At 34.1% G+C, this 26226-nt stretch overlaps 1 protein-coding gene across 7 annotated transcripts in view; it reads left to right on the forward strand.

Moving 5' to 3' along the window:
* SYT14 (synaptotagmin 14) overlaps window positions 1-26226 on the forward strand; it is a 297741-nt gene that overhangs the window by 152409 nt on the left and 119106 nt on the right. The gene's annotated exons all lie outside the window — the stretch shown is intronic.

Here is a 26226-nt window from a genome sequence, read left to right on the forward strand (position 1 = left end):
GGAGGCAACAGAAGCCTAAATGCTTTATTTCATTATTAGTAGAATTAAATAAATCAGCTAAGCATCTATATCAATCAGACTTTCGTAAAGAGAACAGAATCCATTTCTAACTAATTTAAACAGAGAGGGATTCATCACAGGCCATTAAATGGCTTATAAAATCACTGGGAGATGTGGAGAAATAGATTAGATTCTACACTGTCCAGCACAGTAGCCAGAAGCCTCATGGGTTTATTGAACACTTGTAATGTGACTAGTCTGAATTAAGATGTACTATAAGTGTAATATACACAACAGATTCTGGAGACTTAGTTTGAAGAAAAGAGTGTAAAATACCTAATTAATTTTAAAATATAGAGTGTATGTTGAAATGGTAATACTTTTGATATATTGGGTTAAATTAAATATATTTAAAATGAGTATCACCTGTTTCTTTGTACTTTTTTTTTAATGTGGCTACTAGAAAATCTAAAATTATCATTTGGTTTGCTTGAGGCTCCCATTATATATTTAATGTTCATAGCAACTTCATTTGTAATAGCACAAAATTGGGAACCAGCCAAATGCTCTTCAGGGGGTGATTCGTTAAACTATGATACAACCATACCTTGATACATGAAACATCTTGGATAGATCTCAATGGAAACATGCTAAGTAATGAAGCCAAACTGAAAAGGCTACATACTATATGATTCCACTCGCATAATACTGTTTTTTAAAAATGTTTTTTTTATTGTAACGTAAAATATATATACAAAGAAAAGAAAGAGAAAGCAATAATTTTCAAAGTATACTTCAACAAGTAGTTACAGAACAGATTTCAGAGTTTGTTATGGGTTACCTTTCCACTATTTCAAGTTTTTCCTTCTAGCTGCTCCAAAACACTGGAGGATAGAAGAGATACAAATATAGTGATTCAGCAGTCAGCCTTGTTTGTTAAATCCTATTTTCTCTGTTATAACTCCTCCTTCTCCTTTGATCCTTCTCTCAATCTATAGGGACCTTTCCGAAAGGCTGTTACCTCTGGGTTTCAGATTTATCTGGCCTAGAAACCCCCTGGAAATGATAGCTTCCAGGAAAGCAAACTTAGTGCATTAAACTTTATTTAGAGTCACAGTTAGAGCCCTAGGTGTTCTTAAGAGTTAAACTGGAGTGATGTTGTTTGCAGTTTAGCAGACCAAAACTGTGGTAATTAGCAATATATAATTGAAGCTTGCCTAAGAATAGCCTCCAGGATAGCCTCTTGATTCTATTGATCTGTTTTAGCCATTGATGCCTTTAAATGACAAAACTAAGGAGACTGAGAACAGATTAGTGGTTGCCAGGGTTTAGCGATGGGGGAAAGGTAGGTGTGGCTATAAAGGGACAGCATGAGGGAGCCTTTGGGTTGATGATTCAGCTCTTGATCTTGATTGTGGTGGTCATTACATGAAACTACACAGTGATAAAACTGTATAGTACTATAAAAACACATACATACATAAATGAGTTTATAAAAACTTGTGAAATCTCAATAAAGTCTATGGATTGTAGCAATTAAATTTTATGCTCTTACCACCTTTCTAGAAATTTCCCTCCTTCCCTTCCTCAGGATGGTGTCGAAAGCTGTCATGTTCAATTTAAGTGGTCCCAAACATAGATGACATGATTAGTCCCAGGATGAGCATCTACTCCAGACTGGGCCAATTAGAAGGCCTTTCCCTGAAAATAAGGCTTTTGGACTTAAAGAGTCTTCTTCATGTGTCTGAACTATAACTTGTATATTCAAGAGCTACCAGAGTGTCCTATTTTCTGTCATGTATTAGGAGAAGCAGAAAAACCTGGTCTACAATGAGAAAATGGAATGAGGCAGATACGCAAAGGAAGGGAGTGATAGGAGAGGAAGAGTCCTTCTGATATTTACCTTTTGGCTCCTTATGTCCAACCTAATTTCAGTCCTTGAGTTCTGTGAAACATCTCTGTATCTTTACAGTAAATGCACTTTCTTGCCTAAGTAATATCAAGTAGAATTTCTATTATTTGCAACCATAAAGAATCCTAACCAATCTAGAAATATGTACCATATTTATCCTACAACTTACACATAGAATATGTTGTTTGTTTAATTTGGAAAGTATTGCTTTACAGTATTTAAGATAAAGATTTCTATTCCCCCATAGAATTGCACAGGTTGTACTAAATCATTTAAGTCACCCCTCCCTCTCATTTTGTAGGTTAGAAAACTGAAGCCATGTAAGTTAAGGGACTTAGCCAAAGTTATACAGCTAGTTGCTAGAGGAGTTGGAATCAGCACCATATCACCTCCCACACTTCAATGTTACATGGTCTATCTTGGAAAGAAACACTAGGATGCTCCACTGAGGGTTTTGTTTATTTGTTTTACTATTACTTTCATAGGTGATGGATTGGAACTTTGTTAACAGGGACCTACTTGAAAGATCAAATGAATAAAGGATAAGGACTAGGAATATAAACAGTTATAATTATATGTAAAACTAAAAAAAATCTTTAACTTTTATTATTAGTCATAGGGATATTCCATTTGTCACTTAGAATAAATGAACATAATCTTTTGAGGGTAAAAGGAACCATAATTTCAGGAAAGATTACCCAGTGTTTTAATTCAGATAGTAAGAATTGAAAAATAATTTTAAGACCATATTCAACAGGATGTCAATGCATCAATTTGATGCAGACTTCCTGAGAACTGGAGATTTGCTCTGCAACTTCCTGCTTGGGCAGAACAAGGAAGAAGGCAACTGGAACACATTAATTTCTCTCTCTCTATCTAGTCCTGTATTGTCTATTAAAACCCTGATTTGGGGTTATTCTTTAAAAGCCAAAGCTACTGTTCACTGTACTTTGGGAGATAATTGTAAGATCAATTATATTTCTGTTGAACAATGTTGCTCTAGTCTAAGCTTTTAGAAAGTACTCTTAAAGCCACTTCCCAGAACTGGGACATTGAGACAAACGTTACTTCTTCCATGACCAGGTGCTGTTTTTTTAAGTGAGAAGTCACTGCTATAACTACAGTCTTCATAACTACATCACTCTGTTAGAGTGTTTGTCAGCAAATTGAATGCCTCGTTCCCTGCTCTCTTCCCACAAGTACAGAGGAACCTAGGAATCTGGTTTTTGTTTTTTTCTTTCTAACTTAGAATGTGGGAAGGCACAATAGAAGAAAGTCAGAATGGGTGTTCAAAGTGCTAATCCCTAGTGTCCACCACGACTTCCAACCTAAGAAATTAAAGGAAAGATAATAAAACAAAGGTTAAGGGGGGGGGGGGGATTATGAGGAAAGTAAAAAAGAAAAAGCAAATAAAAAATACGAAAGAATGAATAAGTCAGTCAATCTAAAAATTTATCTTTATGAGAGGAACAAAACAGATGAACCTGAGATTTAATCAAGAAAAAATTAGAAATTTAAGAGGATACAATTAATAGTTTTAAATAATATATTGTGGTAACATATATAACAAAACGTGGCATTTTCAAGTATACAATTTAGTGACATTAATTACATTTACAGTGTTTTATGCCATCACCACCATCCATTACCAATTTTTTTTATTACTCCATAGAGAAACTTTGTACCCAGTAAGTATTAACTCTTATTCTTCCCTCCAGCTCCATATAACCTCTAATCAACTTTCTGTCTCTGTGATTTTACCTATTCTGGATATGTCAGATAAATGGAATCATACAATATTTATCCTTTTATGTCTCACTTTTTTCACTTAGCATAATGTTTTCAGGGTACATGCATGTTATAACATGTACTAGAACTTTATTCCTCTTTACAGTTGGATAATATTCCATTGTACTGTAAACTGCATTTTGATGATCGTTTCATCTGTTGATAGGCATTTGGATTGTTTCCATATTTTAACTTTTGTGAATAATGTTACTGTGAATACTGGTGTACAAATAACTATTAGGGCCCCTATTTTCAGTTATTTGGGGTATATACACATAGGAGTGTAATTACTAGGTCATATGTTAATTCTATGTTTAACTTTTTGAGGAACCATCAAATTTTGTTTTCCACAATGATTGTGCCATTTTCACAACCTACCAGCAATGCACATGAGTTGTAATTTCTCACATCCTTGCCAACACATACTTTTCATTTTTTTGATTATAGGAATTATGACCATCCTAGTAGATGTGAAGTAGTATATCATTGTGGTTTTGAATTGCATTTCCCTAACAGGTAATGATATTGAGCATTTTTTTCATGTATGTGTAGGCATTTGTATATCTTCTTTGCACAAATGTCTATTCACGTCCTTTGCCCATATTTTATTTGGGTCATTTGCCTTTTTATTGTTGACTTGTAGGAGTTCTTTATATATTTTGGATGTTAAACCCTTATCACATATATGATTTACAGTTGTTTTCTCTCATTCCATTAGAATATCTGAGTTCTAAATTAATTGTGTTGTGATCAGATGATAGAATTTTACTTGAAACTGATTCTTGCCATTTATTAAGACTGCTTTTTGTGGTCATTGTATTGTCATTATTACATGTGTATTTGGAGCAGTGTAAATGTTAAAGATATCTATCAAAAGAATATGTATTCAATTCCCGGTGCCTGCCCATGCAAAAAAAAAAAGAGAAGGGGGGAAGAAGAATATGTATTCTTCTGTGTGATGGTAGCACAATGTTGTAAGTATAATGAACAAAGCTGAGTGTGAGTATGGTTGAAAGAGGAAGACTGGGAACACGAGAAGGAAAGAGAGGATAAAAACTGGGGCTCTATAACTTAATGAAACCTGAAGTGAACAATGATGATGATTAAATGTACAAATATAAGAAAGTTTTTACATGAGGGAGAATGACTGAATATCAGGAAAAACAACATTAATACATACTAGGATCCATTGCTAACAGTAACATTGTAATATTCTTTCATTAACTGCAACAAAGGCAATATACCAAATCTGAATATCAATAACAGGAGGATATGAGGGAAGGGCAAGGGATTTCTGTTGTTGTTACTATTTCTTTTTTCTTTCTTTTCTTTTTTTCCTCTTCTTTTTTCTTTGCAGAAGAAATGAAAATGTTCTTATATAGATTGTGGTGGTGAATGCATAGCTATGTGATTATACTAGGAGCCAGCAATTGTGCACTTAGGATGCATTGTATGGTGTGTGACTAAAATGATTTAAAAATATACACATGCTGAAGATGTGGAGAGAGATATACCTATTCATCGTTGGTAGGGAAGTAGAATGGTGCAGCCCCTCTGGAGGACAGTGTAGTGGTTGCACAGGAAGCTAAATGTAAGGTTGCCATATGATCCTGCAACCCCATTATTAAGTATATACTTGGAAGAACTAAAGCAGGGACACAAATAGACCTTCACACACTGGTGTTTATGGAAGCATTTGTTCACTATTGCCAATGGATGGAGGTGGCCTCGTAGTACATTGACAGATAAACAGAAGAGTAAACTATGGTGTATACATACAACAGAATATTGAGTTAGCTGCAAAAAGAGTAAAGTCATGAGGCATGCAACTAGGTGGATGAACCTTGAGGAAATTATGTTGAGTGAAATAAGCCAGAAAAGAAAGGACAAATATTGTGTGGTCTCACTATTATAAACTACAGAGAGCATAGGTTATTGGAGGATAGGAAATGGGCAGATTCGGGAAATCAATGATTAAGGAGTACAGAATGGTCAGTAAGGCTCATTGTAAAGGTTCCTAGATTATAAAGCTCTTACAGCAACTATTTATTGCTGAGTTTTAGATGTTTTTTCTAAATTCTGAGATGCTGTGTTCTTTGTGTATAATCTGATAGTTCTCTGGAGTTTAGGTATCTGTGTGATGCCTGAGACTCAGAATTAGAGTTCTGCAGCTCTGAATATCGGCATTACTCCATAAGCAATTGTTAAAGAAGCTGAAAAAGAGATCAGACTTCATTTAGAGATATGAATGAAGTGGGTCTGGTTAGGACTAAGGTTGATCAGAGCTAAGGGTAAAGAATAACATTACCTGTATTTTGAAGTGTCTACTTGCGTGAGTCCAAAGGAAGAGATGTGTATTTATCAAAAATTTAAGTTTTCTGGAGCACACTATATAATTTAACCTGTCTGTTCAGTTTATTTAAACAACCTAATAACATGAAACCTAAAATATGGAATGAAATCTTGTTATTCTGTATAGCTTAATGTAAAACTCTGATATATTCCAGAATATTTTAGGTTGAAAATAAAAATATATATATTTGCAAAGTCTCCTTGAGGGACTGGGGGAAAATGTGGAACTATTAAACTTCCTGATATTCTCCCAAGCACAAGTGACTCTCAATTTAATAAGCCAAGCTCTCAATCTTGAGGCTTGCCCTTCTGAAAATTTTTTTCTGCAATGCAAAGCTAAGCTTACTTATAATTATGCCTTAGTCACCCCCAGAGAATCCCCTTTGTTGCTCAGATGTGGCCTCTCTCTAAGCCAAACTCTGCAAATAAACTCATTATCCTCCCCCCCACACACACACATAGGGTATGACTTCCAGGGGTGTAAGTCTCCCTCACAATGAGGGACATAACTCCCAGAGATGAGTTTGGCCCTGGTATAATGGAATTGAGAATGCCTTCTTGACCAAAAAGGGACAAAGAAGTGAAACAAAATAATGTTTCTCAGTGACTAAGAGATTTAAAATAGAGTTGAGAGGTCATTCTGGAGGTTAGTTATTCTTATGCAGTCTTCATCCAGATATTGCAAATTGCCACAGTATGCCAAGCCCCAACCAGTAGTATTCCTGAAAACCTAAAGAACACCCTGGGCTATATCTAAGACTCTACATGTTTTACCTAGAAAGGTTAGTTTTTCAGAAACTTAAGCCTCCCAGATTGTTCCTATGCAAAATAAGCCCTGAAACCCAGAGATACCAATCTCTCCAAGAACATCATCCAGTTTCATTCCTCTACCCCATAAGGTCAGCACACCTTTTCCAGCATGAAAAAGCTAACATGATCATTGCCCAAATATCCCTGAAGATTGAGAGAATGCTCAAATGAGAAGGAGGAGGTGTAATTGAGAAATTAGGATTTAACAAACAATTATGACTACTGATTCATTATATAGATATTTCTTTTTAGTTTCTAGTGTATTAGAATAGCCAGGAGGAAATACCTGAAATTGTTTAACTATAATCCAGTAGCCTTGATCTTTGATAATGATTGCATAACTATATAGTTTTTATCTTGTGACCAAATAATTGTAAAAACCTTGTGACTGACACTCCCTTTATCCAGTGTATGGGTAGGTGAGCAATGAAATAAAGACTTGCATAAAAAGAAAATAGGTCTGGAACATGGGGGAAAATATCCATATGTAAAGTATGGACCGTAGTTATAATACTACTTTAATAATCTTTCACCCATTGTAACAAATGTAACTACTGCTTGAAAAATAGCAGAATTACAAAAAAAAAATGTTGCCATCAGTTGTAACAAACCTTCCACACCAATGCAAGTGTTAGTGGTGGAGTGGTATATGGGAATCCTGTATTTTAAGCATGATTGTTTTGTAAATCTACAGCCTCTCTAATGAAAACAATTTTTTAAATCTATTTTTTATTATCAAACCAAAACAACATACACTCCATGCATGGTGTACAATCAGTGGCTTACAATATCATCACATAGTTGTATATTCATCACCATGATCATTTTTTAGAACATTTGCATCACTCCAGAAAAAGAAATAAAAAGGAAAAAGAAAAAACTCATACATACCATACCCCTTACCCTTCCTTCTCATTGACCACTAGTATTTCCATCTACTCAATATATTTAACCTTTATTCCCCTATTTTTTCTATACCCCTTACCACTCCCTTCCATTGTTCACTAGTATTTTAGTCTACTCAATTTATTTTGATGTTTGTTCCCCCTATGATTTGTTTATTTTTAATCCATATTTTTTATCCATCTGTCAATATCGTAGATAAAAGGAGCATCAGACACAAGATTTTCACAATCATAGTCGTACTGTGAAAGCTCTATCATTATACCTTCATCTTTAAGAAACATGGCTACTGGAACACAGCTCTACAGTTTCAGGCACTTCCCTCTAGTCTCTCTAATACACTTTATACTAAAAAAGGGATACCTATAGAATGTATAAGAATAACCTCCAGGATAATCTCTGAACTCTGAAATCTCTCAGCCACTGACGCTTTATTTTGTCTCATTTCTCTCTTCCCCCTTTTGGTTGAGAAGGTTTTCTCAGTCCCTTGATGCTGAGTCCCAGCTCATTCTAGGATTTCTGTCCCACATTGCCAGGGAGGTTTACACCCCTGGGAGTCATGTCCCACGTAGAGAGGGGGAGGGGCAGTAAGTTTGTTTGTTGTGTTGGCTGAGAGAGAGATAGGCCACATCTGAACAACAAAAGAGATTCTCTGGGAGTGACTCATAGGCCTAATTTTAAGTAGGCTTAGTCTATCCTTTGTGGGGATAAGTTTCATATAAACAAACCCCAAGATTGAGGGCTCAGCCTATTGATTTAGTTGTCCCCACTGCTTGCTAGAATAGCAGGAATTCTCCAAATGGGGAAGTTGAATTTTCCCCCTTTCTCACCATTCCCCCCAGGGGACTTTGGAAATACATTTTTATTCACTGTTCAAATCACTGTGGGATTTATCGGGGCATCACTCTGAACAAACCTACAAAAATTCATGCCCTATTCAAGGTTCCATATATTTATGTTGTTCAATTAAACTGTCGATATAAGTTATATTAGAAAATGCACTAGTCAAAATATAAATTTTGTACCAAATAAATATTTTGTTTTAGTCTCACACATAAGTTAAAATTTTTAACTATGAATTGCCATCTATTTTCAACAACCTGCAATGTTGACATTCCTTTGTTCTTTCCCCATGTAAAAACATTTTTTAATTTGTACATTTAGTCACTGTCATTGTACACTCTAGGCATTCCTAGATTATACCATCTCAGTCTTTATCATCTATCTTTCCTTCTGGTTTCATTTGTGCCACCAGCCCTCCTCCCTCTATCTTTCTCACATTCAGCTTCATTTGGTTTACTAACATTCTTGTGCTAAAATTAGGTAGTATTGTGCTATCCGTTTCTGAATTTTTACAATCAGTCCTGTTGCACAATCTGTATTCCTTCAGCTGTGATTACCCAAAATCTACCCTATTTCTGTCTCCTTATATCCTCTGTTCTTAACTGAAAATCTCCAAGTTCACTCATTAATCTTAGTTCATATCAGTAAGACCCTTACAGTATTTGTCCTTTTGTTTCTGGCTAACCTCACTCAGCATAATGTCCTCAAGGTCCATCCATGTTGTTACATGCTTCATGACTTTATTTTGTCTTAACAGCTGCGTAATATGCCATCATATGTATATACCACAGCTTGTTTAGCCACTCATCTGTGGATGGACATTTGGGCTGTTTCCATCTCTTGGCAATTGTAAATAATGGTGATATAAATGTTGGTGTACAAATGTCCATTTGTGTTCTTGCACTCATGTCCTCTGAATAGACACCTAGCATTGGTATTGCTGGATCATTGCCAATTCTATACTTAGCTTCCTAAGTAACTGCCAAACTGCCTTCCACAGTGGTTGTTCCATTTTACATTCCCACCAACAGTGGATAAGTGTGCGTCTTTCTCCACATCCTCTCCAGCAGAGATAATGGCCATTATCTCAATAGGCTATTTTATTGATAATGGCCATTCTGGTGGGTATGAGATGATATCTCATTGTGGTTTTGATTTGCATTTCTCTAATAGCCAGGGAAATTGAGCATCTTTTCATGCGCCATTTGGCCATTTGTATTTCCTCTCCTGAGAAGTGTCTGTTCATGTCTTTTGCCCATTTTGTAGTTGGGTTGTCTTTTTGTTGTTGAGTTGAACAATCTCTTTATATATTCTGGATACTAGACCCTTGTCTGATATATCTTTTCCAAATATTGTCTCCCATTGTCTATCTTTTACTTTCTTGACAAAGTTCTTTGATGCATGAAAGTGTTTAATTTTGAGGAGTTCCCATTTATCTATTTCTTTTTTCAATGCTCCTGCTTTGGGTGTAAGCTCTAGGAAACCCCTTCCTATTATAAGTTTTATATTTCCCTACATTTTCTTCTAAAAATTTTATGGCCTTAGCTCTAACATTTAAGTCTTTGATTCATTTTGAGTTAATTTTTGTGTAGTGTGTGAAATATAGATCCTCTTTCATTGTTTTGCATATGGATATCCAATTCTTCAGACACCATTGATTGAAGAGACTGTTCTGTCCCAGATGAGTTGGCTTGACTGTCTTATCAAAGATCAATTGTCCATAGATGAGAGGATCTATATCTGAACATTCTATTCAATTCCATTGGTCAGTATATCTATCTTTATGCCAGTACCATGCTGTTTTGATCACTGTAGCTTCATAGTATGCCTTAAAGTCAGGTAGTGTGAGACCTCCAACTTCATTTTTCTTTCTCAGGATATTTTTAGCTATTTGAGGCATCCTGCCCTTCCCGATAAATTTGGTTATTGGTTTTTTTATTTCTACTAAGTAAGTGTTTGGGATTTTAATTGGCGTTGCATTGAATCTATAAATCAATTTGAGTAGAATTAACTTCTTTTTAACTATATTTAGTCTTCCAATCCATGAACATGGTATGCCCTTCCATTTATTTAGGTCTTCTGTGATTTCTTTTAGCAATTTCTTGTAGTTTTCTTTGTATAGGCCTTTTGTATGCTTAGTTAAATTTATCCCTAAATATTTTATTCTTTTGGTTGCAATTGTAAATGGAATTTTTTCTTGATTTCCCCCTCAGATTGCTCATTACTAGTGTATAGAAACACTACAGATTTTTGAGTGTTGACCTTGTAACCTGCCACTTTGCTGTACTCATTTATTAGCTCTGGTAGTTTTGCTGTGGATTTTTCGGGGGGATTGACATACAGTATTTTATCTTCTGCAGACAGTGAGAGTTTTACTTCTTCCTTTCCAATTTTGATGCTTTGTATTTCTTTTTCTTGTCTAATTGCTCTGGCTAGAACTTCCAAAACAATGTTGAATAACAATAGTGGTAGTGGACGGACATCCTTGTCTTGTTCCTCATCATACGGGAAAAATGTTCAGTCTTTCCCCATTGAGGATGATGTTAGCTGTGGGTTTTTCATATAGTCCCTTTATTATGTTGAGGAAGTTCCCTTCTATTCCTATCCTTTGAAGTGTTTTCAACAAGAAAAGATGTTGAATTTTGTCAAATGCCTTTTCTGCATCAATCGAGATGATCATGTGGTTTTTCTGCTCTGATTTGTTGATATGGTAGTATTAATAAAAACAATTTTAATTAAAAAAGAATATGTATTCTTGAAAATTGATCTCAAGGGTCAATGGATGTCCTTTGAATCAAACTTAACTAATTATGTTCAAATTTGCTGTATACTTCCTAACATTTTTCTGGTTTACCTTTTAATTATTGTGAGAATTGTGCCAAATTTTATAGTATGATTGTGGGTTTGGTAGTTTTTGTCCTTATAATTCTATCAATTTTTCTTTATGCCTCTTAAAAGATAAATTATTAGGGATTTACAGGTTTACAAGTTTACATCTTCTTGGTTACTTTTCCCATCTATCATGTGGTACCCCTATTTATATGTTTATTTTTATGCCTTTTCTTTGTGGCTTCAAAACTATTTCATTGGTATAATAAACCTAAATAACTTTCTTTTCATTGATATTTGCCAAGTCTATGTTTTATACTTTGCAATCAATGAGTCTGTATTTTTTAATTAAATGTCTTGTAGATATCTAATATTGGCAATATTTTACAATTGTATTTTCAAATTTATTTCTACCATCTTATTTTGTTCTGCTTACCCCATTTTTCGGTTACTTTTTGTCCTTTTCTGATTTTGTCATGATCAAACTTTTTTTTAAAATTAGAGACATTATAGGTTTAGAAAAAAATCATGCATAAAATAGAGTTTCCATGAACCACCTTATTATTAACACCTTGCTTTATGGTGGTACATTTCTTACAATTGATGACGAACATTATTGAATTTTAATATTAACCATTGCCCATTGTTTACATTAGGGTTCGTTGTGTTATACAATCCTATAGATTTTTTTTGTTAATTTTAATTCTAATGTCATACATACAACCTAAAATTTCCCGTTTAACCATATTGAACTATATAAATCAGTGCTGTTAACATTGTTCACAGTTATGCTACCTTCACCACCATCCATTAACAATACTTTCAGTCATCTCACATAGAAACTCTGTACCATTTATGCATTAACACTCCATTCTCTGCACCCACACATACCCTTGGTAACCTAGTCTAGTTTCTCACACTATCAATTTGTTTATTCTAATTATTTATTTTATTTATTTTTTATTTTTTACTGATATGTTATATATTCACGTATGATATAATCATTCAAAGTATACAGTCATCCATTCTTGGACCATGCACCCTTCCACACAAAAAAACAAACTGTACAATCAGTGGATCACAATATTGTCATATAGATGTGCATTTATCATAACAATTGATTTTTTTTTCTTTTTGTGGAAAATAACATATATACAAAAAAGCAATAAATTTCAAAGCACATCGCAACAATCAGGTATAGAACAGATTTCAGAGTTTGGTATGGATTACAGTTCCATAATTTTGGTTTTTTATTTCTAGCTGCTCTAAGATAAAAGAGACTAAAACAAATATCAATATAATGATTCAGCAGTCATACTCATTTGTTAAACCCTACCTTCTTTGTATAGCTCCACCAATATCTTTGATCTTTCCCCCACTCTTTAGGGTTATTTGGGCTATGCCCATTCCAGTTTTCTCATGTTGAAAGGGGTTGTCGGTAATATGGGATAGGGGAATGGAACTAGTTGATATTCTGGAGAGGCTGGCCTTCTGCATTTCAGGACCTATCTGGTCCAGGGACCCATCTGGAGGTTGTAGGCATCTGGGAAGTTACCCTAGTGTATTGAACCTTTGTAGAATCTTACATAATGCCCTAAGTATTCTTTAGGATTGACAGGAATGGTTTTAGTTTGGGGGTTGGCATGCTATGATATTTAGGAATTTCTAACTGATGTTTGTGTAAGAGCAACCTCCAGAGTAGCCTCTCGACTCTATTTGAACTCTCTCAGCGACTGATACCTTATTTGTTACAATTCCTTTCCCCCATTTGGTCAGATGGTTTTGTTGATCCCACAGTGCCAGGGCTAGGCTCATCCCTGGAGTATTTAAGCCCTCTAGCCTAGCCTCCTATATTCTGGAGCAGCCACAAGGAAAAATATGAGAGGATTGTATGGTAGCCCATGACAAACTCTGGAATCTATCCTGTAACCACTTTTTGAAGAATGCTTTGAAAACTATTGCTTTTTTATTTCTTTGCTTTGTATATTTATTATACTATACAGTTAAAAAAAAAGTTTAAAAACTAGAAAAAGAACGAAGAGAAAAGAAAGCACAATTGGGAATTTCTAAGGGACCGTATTAATTTCATGCTTCACACTAAAGCAAGTGAATAGTTATAGCCATATATTATTATGAGCAAGAATTTTGAGATCCCTTGTTTCTTTACAACTTGTAAAATGGGGGTAATAATAGTACCCCTCTTACAGTTGTGAGAATAAAAGGAGTTAGTATTAAAAATAATAATAATAATGATGATAGCCATGAAATGATTGTGAAATGGTATCTCATTGTGGTTTTGAATCAAATTTCCCTAATGCCTAGTGATGTTAATCATCTTTTCATGTGCTTTTTACCATTTGTATATCACTGGGGAAATATCTGTTCAGTACTTTTTCCCATTTTAATTGGGTTGTTTATATTTTTGCTTGTGAACTCTGTGATTTTATTTATATAATTTGAAACTAAACCCTTACTGGGCATGTGGTTTCCAAATGTTTTCTTCCATTTTGTAGGTTCTCTTTTTACTCTCATTATGAAGTCCTTTGATATACAGACGTTTTTAATTTTGATGTGACCCCCTATTTGTCTATTTTTGTTGTTGCTTGTGCTGTGGGTGTAGAGAATCTAAGAAACTCGTTGCCAAACACAAGATCCTGAAAATGCTTCCCTACATTTTCTTTTAGGAGTTTAATTGTCCTAGTTTTAAATTTTGATCTTTTATCCATTTTGAATTCTTTTTGCGTGTATGTATGGGCAAACACGAGGAATCGAACTTGGGTCTCCAGCATGGCAGGCAGGAACTGCCTGCTGAGCCATGGTGGCCTGCCCTGAATTCATTTTTATATATAGTGTGAGAAAGGGTTCTCCTTCTTTCTTTTGAATATGGATATCAAGTTCTCCCAACATTTGTTGAAGAGACTATTCTTTCCCAGTTGAGCAGACTTGGAAACCTTATCAAAAATCATTTGACCATGATTTTGAGGGTCTGTTTCTAAGCTGCAAATACAATTTCATTGGTGTGTGTATCCTTTTGTCAGTACTGTGCTGTTTTGACCACTGTAACTATGTAATAAATTTCAAAGTCCATGAAGGGGGAGGCCTCCAACTTCATTCTTCTTTATCTTGGGCACACTTACCCTTCCAGATAAATTTGGTGATTGGCTTTTCCATTTCTGCAAAATTGATGTTAGACTTTTGAATGGGATTGTGTTAAATCCGTAAATCATGTTGGGTAGAATTGACATCTTGACAATATTTAGTCTTTCAGTCCATTAATATGGAATGTCCTTCCATTTATTTTGATTGTCTTTGATTTCTTTTAACAAAGTTTTATACTTTTCTTTGTAAGACTTTTTTACCTCCTTGGTTAAATTTATTCCAAAATAATTTATTCTTTTAGCTGCAATGCAAAAAAAAAAGAATTTCTTTCTTGATTTCCTTCCCAAATTTCTCACTACTAGTGTGTAGAAATTACTGACTTCTGTGAGTTCATCTTGTACCTCATCACTTTGCTGAATTTGTTTATAGCCTTAGTAGCTTTGTTTGTGCATAGGACTTTCTGTATATAGGATCACATCATCTGCAAATAGTGGAAGCTTTATTTCTTCCTTTCCAGTTCGGATGCCCTTATTTCTTTTTTCTTGCCTTATTACTCTGGCACAAACTTCCAGTGCAGTGTTGAATAGCAGTTGTTTCAGTGAGCATTCGTATCTTCTTCCAGATCTTGGAGGGAAAGCTTTCATCATTGAGTCTGGTGGTACAATGGGTTTTTCATATATTCCCTTCATTATGTTGAGGAAGTTGCCTTCTATTCCTAGTGTTCTAAGTGTTTATTTCAAGAAAGGATGCTGGATTTCGACAGATGCCTTTTCTGCATCAGCTGAGATAATCATGGGTTTTTTTTCCCCCTTCGTTATAATATGATGGGGTATTACATTTATTGATTTTCTTACGTTGAATCACCCTTGCATACCTAGGATAAATCCCACTTGATCATCGTATATAATTCTTTGTGTGCTGTTGGAGTTGGTTTGGTTTGCTACTATTTTTGTTTAGGGTTTTTGCATCTCTATTCATAAGAGATATTCGTCTGTAACTTCTTTTTTTGTGACATCTTTATTTGGCATTGGTACAAGGGTGATGTTGGCCTCATAGAATATATTAGGAAGTGTTTTAGTTTGTAAAAGCTGCCAGAATGCAATATATCAGAAATGGAATGGCATTTTAAGAGGGAAGTATATTAAGTTGCAAGTTTACAGTTCTAAGTTCGTGAAAATGTCCAAATTAAGACAAGGTTATAAAAATGTCCAAACTAAGGCATCTAGGGAAAGATAACTTGGTTCAAGAAGGTCAAAGATATTTGGGTTTTCTCTCTTAGCTTGAGAGGCTCATGGCAACAACTGGTAGATTTTGCTCCAGGCTTTTTCAGTGACTTCCATAGGGGCGTTTTTTTTATGCATCTCCAAAGGTTTCTGGCTGTCTGTGCTCTATGGGTACTGGTGGCTCTGTAGCTTTTTCCAAAATGATTCCCTCTTAACTGGCCCCAGTAAGCGCCCCCACCTTCAATGAATGGAAACACATACCCATGGAAACCATCAAAAGTTACCACCAGCAATTGGGTGAGTCACATCTCCATTGAAACCAGCAGTACTGAATGTGGATTAAAGAACTTGGCCTTTCTGGGGAACACAAAAGTTTCAAACTGGTACAGGGAATGTTCCCTCTTTTTTGGTTTTTTGGAAGATTTTGAACTGGTATTAATTCTTCTTGGAACGCTTAGTAAAAAGCACCTGTGAAGTCATCTGGTCTTGGACTTTCTTTGTTGTGAGATTTTTGCTTAATATTTCAATCTCTCAAAGAATTTTTTGTTGTTTAAATTCTATTTTTAAAAATCTCTATTTCATTTATCTCTACTTCAATCTTTATTTCTTTCCTTTTGCTCCCTTTGGGTTTAGTTTGTTCTTATTTTTTTAGATTCTCCAGTTTTGAATTTTGGTTTCTGAGTTGAGATCTTTCTTTTTTTTATGGATTTTTATGGTTTTTTTAAAAAATTTTATTCTAGCAACATATATACACAACCTAAAATTTTCCCTTTTAATCACATTCAAATACACAATTCACGATATTGTGCTACCATCACCGCCATCTATTTTTAAAACTTTTCCATCACCCCAAACAGAAATTCTGTGCCAATTAAGCATTAACTCCCCATTCTCTGCTCCAGCCAGGCCCCTGGTAACATGTATTCTAGTTTCTGACTCTATGAATTTTCTTATTCAATTTTTTTAATATAAGTAAAGTCATACAATATTTGTCCTTCTGTGACTGCCTTATTGCAGCCAACATGATGTCTTCAAGGTTCATTAAGGCTCACTTTTATAAAGATCCTTGTTGGATTGGACCTTAGATGGTTTTTAAAAATATTTTTATTATAAACAACGAACAAACATACAAACATTCTTAGCATGGTTACAATCAGTGGGTTGCAATATCGTCACATAGTTGTGTATTCATCACCTCGATCATTTTCTTGAACATTTGCATCTCTCCAGCAAAAGAAAGAAAAAAAAAAACTCATACAGATCATACTCCTTAACACTCCCTTTCATTGACCACTAGTATTTCAATCTATTCAATTTGTTTTACCCTTTGTTCCCCCTGTTAGTTGTTCATTTCTTATCCATATTTTTTACTCATCTGTCCATACCATAGATAAAAGGAGTATCAGACACAAGGTTTTCAAAATCACACAGTCACGTTGCAAAAGCTATACCATTATACAAACATCTTCATTTCTTCTTTTTTTTAACATAGGTATTTTAGAGCTATACATTTTCCTCTTAGCAGTGCCTTTGCTGCATCTCATAAGTTTTGGTATGTTGTGTTTTAATTTTCACTTACCTCAAGATATATTCTAATTTCTTTTCGTTTCTTTGTTGACCCATTGTTTAAGAGTACATGGTTTAATTTCCACATATTTGTGAATTTTCCTTTTCTCCCTCTTATTGATTTCTGGTTTCATTCCACTGTGGTCAGAGAAATTACCTTGTGATTTCAATATTTTTTTATTTTTATTAAAAATTTTATTTTATTTGAGACTTGTTTTATTTCCCCAGATATGGTCTATCTTGGAGAATGACCCTTGTGCACTAGAGAAGAATGTGTATTCTGTTACTGTTGGGTGAAGTGTTCTGTATATGTCTCTTTGATCTGGTTGGTTTAGAGTATTGCTCAAGTCTTCTATTACCTTATTGATCATCTGTCTATAGGTTCTATACTTTATTGAAAGTGGTCTATTGAATTTGTCCGCTGTTAATGTAGAACTGTCTATTTCTCTCTTCCAATGTCAGTATTTATTTCAAATATTTTGGGACTTTTCCATTAGGTATATATATATATATTTATAATTTTTATGGCTTCTTATTGAAGTCCTTTCAATATATTGAGATACAGTTGTCCCTTGTAATAGTTTGAATTCAAGTGTATTACATCTCCTTTTAGTTTATCTACCACACCTCTCTTTGTATTTCTGTTTATATGAAATATTTTTTTCAATTTTCTTACTTTCTCCTTCTTTTTTCTTTAGATTTAAGGTGACTCTCCTGTAAACAGCATATAGTTACATCATGCTTTTAAAAATCTATTTTACTGGTTTCTGCCTTTTAACTGAAGTATTTACATCATTTACATTTTACCCTACTGATAATGCAGCATTTTCTTATGCTATTTTTCTATTTGGTCTTTGTAAGTCTCATACTTGTTTTCAAATTTATTTGATTTTTTTGAAGTGTACTATTTTGAATTCCTTCTTATTCATTCTGTTTATATTTTTCATTTATTTTCTTCATAATTACCATGGGACTTGAAATTATCCTCCTAAATCTGTAACAGTCACATGATTTTAATACCAACTTAACTTCAGTAGCCTACACATACTTTGTTCCTATACTCCCCTGTCCCACCACCTTTTTGTTGAACTAGTTACACATTGTATGTTTTAATATTTTAATATTTTAAAGTGTTAACTGTGAGATTTAGTCCCTGAACTGTCTGTTACCTAAGTTTTTAGCCATCTAGTGACATGATAAAGATATCTTGACTGGCAGGAGCTAAGAAAAACAAACCAATGCAGAAAACACCTTTCACATTCTTTGCAAATTGTCTATTCCTTGGTGTTGTATGCTCCTTCAGAGCTTAGCTCTCCTATCACAAAGATAAGCCCAAGACAAAAGTGGAGTGATGGTCCTCTCAGTGTTTTCTGAACCTGTATCTTGTTCCCCATTTCCAAGACTATCCCCTCTATTCCCTATGAAATTGACTCCATCTTCATCTACCCCACCCTTACCAGGTGATCTATTTTATGGTATAAATCATATAATCCTTTGACTCAAATCATTTGGACTTAATTATTATATTGCTTTAGGTGTCTGTAAACTGCTTCTGCCTGCATGGCAAGTTCTAGAAGGGCTTGCCAGAGACAAGTTTCCCAGTCTTCAGGCTCCTACCTTATGTATGGCACCAACATGCAGTCTACCAAGCATATACACAGTGGTTCCTCTGCCTGCTCCATTACAGAGCCTGAGACCCATAATGGAGCACAGGTTGACTATTCACCTTGCCAATAAGGTAGGGAAGAGCAACAAGGGTGTGCAGGTTTCTACTACCATTTTTAAAGCTGCATTTTATTGGTTTGGTGTTTTCCATAGTTTTGAAGAAAATGGCTTTTCCAGTATTTGGTAATTGTGAAAAGATTCTGTGTGGGAGCAGTTCCTTGGAGCATCTTACCCCACTAAGATAGTTGACTTAAAGTCCTGAGGTACCATTCAAAGATGTATAATTTTAATATGGTTCAGTCTTTACAGAACAGTATAAAGAAGTCCTAGATACTATTAACCCAGATTTGAGGTACATTCTTCAGTAATTCCTTCAGTGAGATTCTATTAGCAGAAATTCAGTTAGTGTTTGCTTGGCAATTTCTTTTTTCTTTGGTCTTTTTTAAGATTTCCTTTATTTTCACTGGTTTACAATTTCAAAACAATGTGTAGATAGTTTTTTTTTTAATTTGTCCTGCTTCGTTGTCATTAAATTTTTAAAATACGGAGTTAAGTGTTCTTTTACTAGTTCTAGAAAAATTTCGTCAGTTATTCGAACTGCCTCTATCTTCTTCTGGAATTTCTTATATATTTATATTGAATCATTTCATTTTAGCCTTCATGTCTCTTAATTTCCCTTTCACAATTTTTACTTCTTCATTTTCCAGTACTGCCTTCTGTGTTACTTCCTCATTTCTTTTCTCTGTTTTACTAATTGTCTATTCAGCTTTGCCTAACCATTGTTTAAACTATGGTTGTCTTTTAGATTTTAAGTACTACATTTTCACTTTTTAGGTTTTGTTTGTTTATTTTCAGTTCTGCCATTTTACTTAATTTTTTGCTTATTTTTAAAACCTATTTTGAGTCCTTAAGCATTTTAAAAACATTTATAATCTCTTATCAGTGAGTTCTGTATTCTAAAGTTATTGGTGGTTGTAAATCCTCATATTGGATCTGACAATTATTGTTCAATTTTTTAAAATATATTTTAAAGTTTTATATCATGAGCTTATCTTTAAAAGGCTTTTATATGTTAGAATCCTGTATAGCCTGTGTTGAGGGCAGATGAGGAAATAAAGACAAAAGAGATGTAAGCAAATTTCCCATGGTCATACAACAGGTAATTGGTAGAAATAGAGTTAGAGCCAGGAAGTCCAATACCAAGCCCACAAGTCCACATTCTTTTTTTTTTTTTGACAAATCTTTACACATATACAGTCCATATGTGGTATTCAATCAGTGGCTCACAATATTATCACATAGTTGTATATTCTTTACCATGATCATTTTTAGAACATTTTAGAACTCCCAAAAAAGAAATAAAAAGAAAAAAACTCATACATCCATATCCCTTACCCCACCCCCTGACCACTAGTGTTTCAATCTAGGCAATTTATTTTACCCCTTATCCTCCTATTATTATTTGTATTTCATCAATATTTTTTTACTCATCTGTCCATACCTTGGATAAAAGGAGCATTAGATATCAGGTTTTCACAATCATACTGTCACATTGTACTAGCTATATTGTTATACAATTGTCTTCAAGAGTCAAGGCTACTGGAACACAGTCCAACAGTTTCAGCCACTCCAATACACCATGAACTGAAAAAAGGATATCTATGTAATGCCTAAGAATACCCTTCAGGATATCTTTTGACTCTGTTTGACATCTCTCAGCCACTGAAACTTTGTTTTGTCTCATTTCTCTCTTCCCCCTTTTGGTCAAGAAGTCTTTCTCAATCCCATGACTCCAGGTCCCAGCTCATCCTAGGAGTCCTGTCCCAGTTGTTAGGGAGATTTACACCCCTGGGAGTTATATCCCACGTAGCGGGTGGGGCAGTCAGTTCACCTGACAAAAGAGGTTCTCTGGGGGTGACTCTTAGGCGTAATTATAAGTGGGCTTATCCTCTCCTTTGCAGCAATAAGTTTCATAGGGGTGAACTCCAAGATCAAGGGCTCAACCTGTTGATTTGGTTGTCCCGCTGCTTGTGAGAATATCAGGAATTCTCCAATTGGGGAAGTTGAATATTTCCTCCATATTTTCCCAGTTCCCCAAGGGGCTTTGCACATATTTCTTTATTCACTGCCCAAATTACTCTGGGAAATATCAGGGCACCACACTAAGCTGGACAAAACAGCAAGATCTCACACCCTATTCAAGAGTCCATGTACTTATGGTGTTCAGTGAAACTGACCATACAAGTTAAATTAGGTAATGTGCAACCCAAAATATAAATTTTGCACCAAATAAACATCTCTCCCGTTAGTCTCACACAGAAATGAAGTTTTAAAATATGGTTGATATCATCCTTTACTCTGTTTTCTTATCCACCTTATTCCTATCCAGACCAGCTTTTTTCATATTTCTGCTTGAAGTCTGATCCCTTTTTCAACTTTTAAAACAGTTCCTGTATGGAGTACTGCTCACTTTCATAGCTTCAGAGCTCCAACTCTGAGTCTCAGGTGGCACATAAATACCCAAAGTTTCTGGGAATGACCAGGTTATTAACAAACAGTGCAGTATCTCAGAATTTAGAAATAACAGTTACTACTCCTAATATGGGACTGCTGTAAGAGCTTAAATTTAGGACCCTTTATAATAGGCTCCAATCTGATAACTCATGCTCTTGACTTCAATTCACCAAGTTTTATATTATAGTTAGTCCATATGAGTGAGACATGATAATATTTGTCTTTTTGTTTCTGACATTTCATCCAACATATAGTCCTTAAGGTTCATTCACCTAGTTGCATGCCTCACAACTTCATTCCTTCTCGTGGTTGCTCAGAAGTCCATTTTATGTATACACCACAGTTTCCCCTTCCTTCTTTCAGTTGTTGTCCCCTTAGGCCACCTCCATCCATTATGAATCATGACACTGCCACCATAAACATCAGTGTGCAAATGTTCGTTTGTGTCCCCACACTCAGTTCCTCCAGGTGCATACTGAGCAACAGGGTTTCAGAATCATATGTCAACCCCACCCGTAGCCTCCTGTGAAACCACCACACTACCCTCTAAGAAGCTGCACCTCTCAGCATCCCTACCAGCAATGAATAGATACATCACTTTCTCTACATTTTCTCTAGCACTTGTTTCTCTCTGTTCGTTTTTAAATAGTTTTATTCACACATCATACAATCCAACCTAAGTGTGTAGACATGCCTTTGCCCATATAATCTATATGAAGACATTTCCTTTTCTTCCACATAGACTCTATACCCCTCCCCATGCCTCACTCCTGTTGTCATTTAATTTTGGTGTAATGCCTTTGTTCCATTCGGTGGAAGCATATTACAATATTACTGTTGACTGTAGACCCTAGCTTGCATTAATTGTACTTTTCCCTCTATACCATCCATTTTCACACCTTGCAATGTTGACATTCATTTGTTGTCCCTCATGCAAAACGTTTTTATATTTGTACATTTAATCATCATCATTGTCCACTCAAGGCATTCCTAAGTTATACCATCTCAGTCTTTATTCTCTTATCATTCCTTCTGGTTTCGTATGTGCCCCCAATCATAGTCACATTCAGCTTCATTCAGTGTACCTATATTATTGTGCTTCAGTCAGATAGTATTGTGCTATCCATTTCTGAATTTTTACAATCAGTTCCATTTTTACAAACTGTATTCATTCATCACCAAATGCTCAATCTCTACCCTAGTCCTATGTCCTGATAACCTGTGTTCTTACCTTCAACTCTCAAAGTTCACTCAGTGTTAATTGATATTAGTAAGACCATACAATATTTGTCCTTTTGTTTCTGGCTAATTTCTGGTTCATCCATATTACATGCTTCATGATTTTATTCTGTCTTACAGCTATGTATTATTCCATTGTATGTATACACAACAGCTTGTTTAGCCACTTTGTCATTGATGAACATTTGCAAGCCCACATTCTTAACCCCTACTAAGTACTGTGTAGACCATAAATTATTATTTTATTGTTTTAAATGGTTTGAATTTTGTTTTCTTGTGGGCACTGAGTAGGCAAGCTGAAATCAGATGTGTGCTTTTTAGCATAGAGCTCCCATATTATTTCCTCACATCACTTGCAGCGAACCTGGGTCCCTAGTGGCAACCATGAAAGAAGCTGTTTTAAGTTGATAAATTTTCTCTGCTAATAAACTTAATTCAACAAGGATAGTTTGACTATTATTTTTTTATTTGCCCATTCTTTTGGTATATTCCTTATTGATGAGGAAAAGCATTTCCTGTGATTACTATTAAGAATTTCATTGGTGTTTTATTTTTCTTTCAGATAATTCGCACTTAAACTGAATAATCTTATTTCCTATAACTGTTATTATGGTTTCTATTTGAAAGTTTTCACCACCTTTCAATAACTACAAAAGATGTTTCATCCTCTACAGATGAAGAAATTTAGGCACTGTAAGATTTGACTTAGAACCTCTGTGTGAAATTAACTATCAGAAGAAATCTGTGTATGATTTATGCTGCTTATAAATTCAAAAGATTTTCTTTAGTAAATTCTATATTCATGCATTAGGGGATAGAAATATTTGTTTTTATCAATACATTTGATGCTTTCAGCCAGAAGTTCTTTTAGAAGGAATAATTTGTATTACTAGACTGCTGTTTCTTAATCATTAATAGAATAATTAAACATTGATAAAGAAACATATCTGGCAACATTTAATAATTATGACTTGTTATGTTATGTAAAGAGAATGAAACTTATGATTTACATGTTTATATTTGTCTTTAAAAATGAAATTATATATCTTTGCTAGGAAGTCCACCTCACCATGTCATACATATTTATACTCTTTTTAAAAATGTAAGTCACAAATGGAGTTGCTCGAAAATATTTTTTTAAATATGTCGTTCGTTGGAAGGTGAGTTTGATATTCAATTCCTGATTTTTTTTTAAAAAAGGTCTAACAATTAGTAGAAGATTTTAATTAAGAAACATTAAATATATACAGTAAGAACAAAGAAAAGTATAGGTAGAATAAGATGATTTCTGTGATAGTCCAGAAAATTTTTATGCCTAATTTTGCCTGATAATAAAAGAAAACATTCTATTCCATTTTGTAATGATGTTTTGTTTTGTTTTGTTTTGTGAGCTAGCACTTAACCTGAACAATCTATATGTTCACATAAATAAGCTCATCTGAAGTCTTTTATGGGCTATGTAATATGAATACCTGTATGAGATATTGTCGTTAATATATTAGAAGTTTTTATTACCTAAGATCTCAAAACTCAAGCTTACTTTGGACTATAGGTTTTACTCTGGATCCTATGGATTACTGATGAATTGTTGTATTGGATTGTTTTAATCTTGTATCTTTTCTTTCTTATTACCTCTTATTTACTAACCAGTGATTTGATATTTGATATTGATTAAGATTTTTAAAATAATCTGCTGGTTGTTGTTTTGTTTAAATGAAAAGATACTGATAGTCTATTTTTTTTTTAAAAGCATGTGTGATACAAACAGAAATGCATGCAATCTAGATGGCTTAGATTCCTGCCCTGTCGGTTTTCTTGTGTTTGATGAGACACATAAAGCAGTTGTGAGAGAATGCTTGTCTCTGGTATCCATGGTAACCCCAAAGATACTTTGAAACTCAGAAAGATAGAGTAAGCCACAGTAATAGGTCTCATTATAAGAGCAAAATACATAAAAGGTTCAGGCATATGCTTTTAATTAGTTGCCAAAAATAGCTGAAACTGAAGAGGATGCAGCGAAATAATATTTTTCACTGTTAGAAATAGTATGGACAGCATTGAAATTTAATAATCATCTTTTCTCTTACTAAAAAAGGGATATGTACACTCTGGATACTCATTGTAGTGCAGTTTCTAAATTATAATTTAGACATGAGAGTGTGTTTTGATAAAAGGGAGGCTTAATTTCATATTGATATAAGCATAGAATTTACTTTTAAATTCTTATCCCTGCAATATAGTTTATTCAGAATAGCACCCTTTAGGCTTCTCCTTATTGATTATAAACATATCTAAGAAAAGTACTTTCTGTCTACATAAAGTGCAGGAATAATACCATACATTTTTATTTTTAAATGCAAATGAGACAGTAGACAAAAATCCTTATTGTTCAGGTATATTAAATTTTTTATCTTTTTTGGAACATATGAAATTTGAATGAGTTGAAATAGGAGTCAGGAAAAGTAGACTACTAGAATAATTAAATACTTTCTGTTAGAGAATTATGATAGATAAAAGATTAATGTCTTTTAAGACAGAATTCTTTAAAGATTTTCTTTTGAATTGAAGTCTGTAAAGAATAATCTTGTATTGCATTGCAATTCAACACATTATTTCTTCCTGTTGCCATAGAAACTAATTCTGGTGCAGCTGTGATTGCTAATCAAAATTCTAACATTATACAACCTTTTTCACCCTTAGTGTTTCCTTTTATTTTTAGTTACAAAATAATAAATTTCAATGGTGAGTTTATAACAATAGTCAAAACATTAATGCAAAGTTTTTTTTGTAATTCCAGCACTTTCTTGTGAAAATAAAGAGGTATTCTTATTGTATAGTTTCAATACAAATAACAAGAAAACAAAGCCTTTCTTTGCTGAATTACAAAGGTCTGTAATTGCTATATTACATCAATATAGTGAAGCACTTAACTGCTTCATGATCCTAAGTTGCTACTGTTTCGAATATCTATTTCTAAACTGTCTGGTTATTTAGTGTAATAGAAATAAAAATAAGTCTTCAGATGCTGAAGTCTTTTAACACGAAATGGAAATGAAAACTGCCATATTGTTTTATCCTCAAAGAACTGAGAACACTCCTAATTTATGTCCTATGTAAAGGCTAATTAGTTTTCATTCTCACCTTTATTGGTATATACTTACCCCAGAACTACACTGTTGCCATCATCCAGTGTAAATTTGTGTATATTTTCTAGGCCAGGACTGAGTTACATTTTTTAATATTTGGTTCTTTTCCATTTTATAGAAGAAAAAAATTATCACAAAGTTATAACAAAAAATGTTAGATATATATATACATATAATTAAATCTTTGGTATGTGTTATAGAGGCAGTTGCTGTGTTATTTGCATTTAATATCACAAATTTTATTTTCTGATTTGGAATATCAGAATCATGCAGAAAGTACAGAGTTGTTATATAATGTCAAAAATAAAGCTGAAATTTTTTATTTAAAATTATTGAT

This window comes from Tamandua tetradactyla, chromosome 4 (genome assembly GCF_023851605.1).
Source record: "Tamandua tetradactyla isolate mTamTet1 chromosome 4, mTamTet1.pri, whole genome shotgun sequence".
NCBI classification, from domain to species: Eukaryota; Metazoa; Chordata; class Mammalia; order Pilosa; family Myrmecophagidae; genus Tamandua; species Tamandua tetradactyla.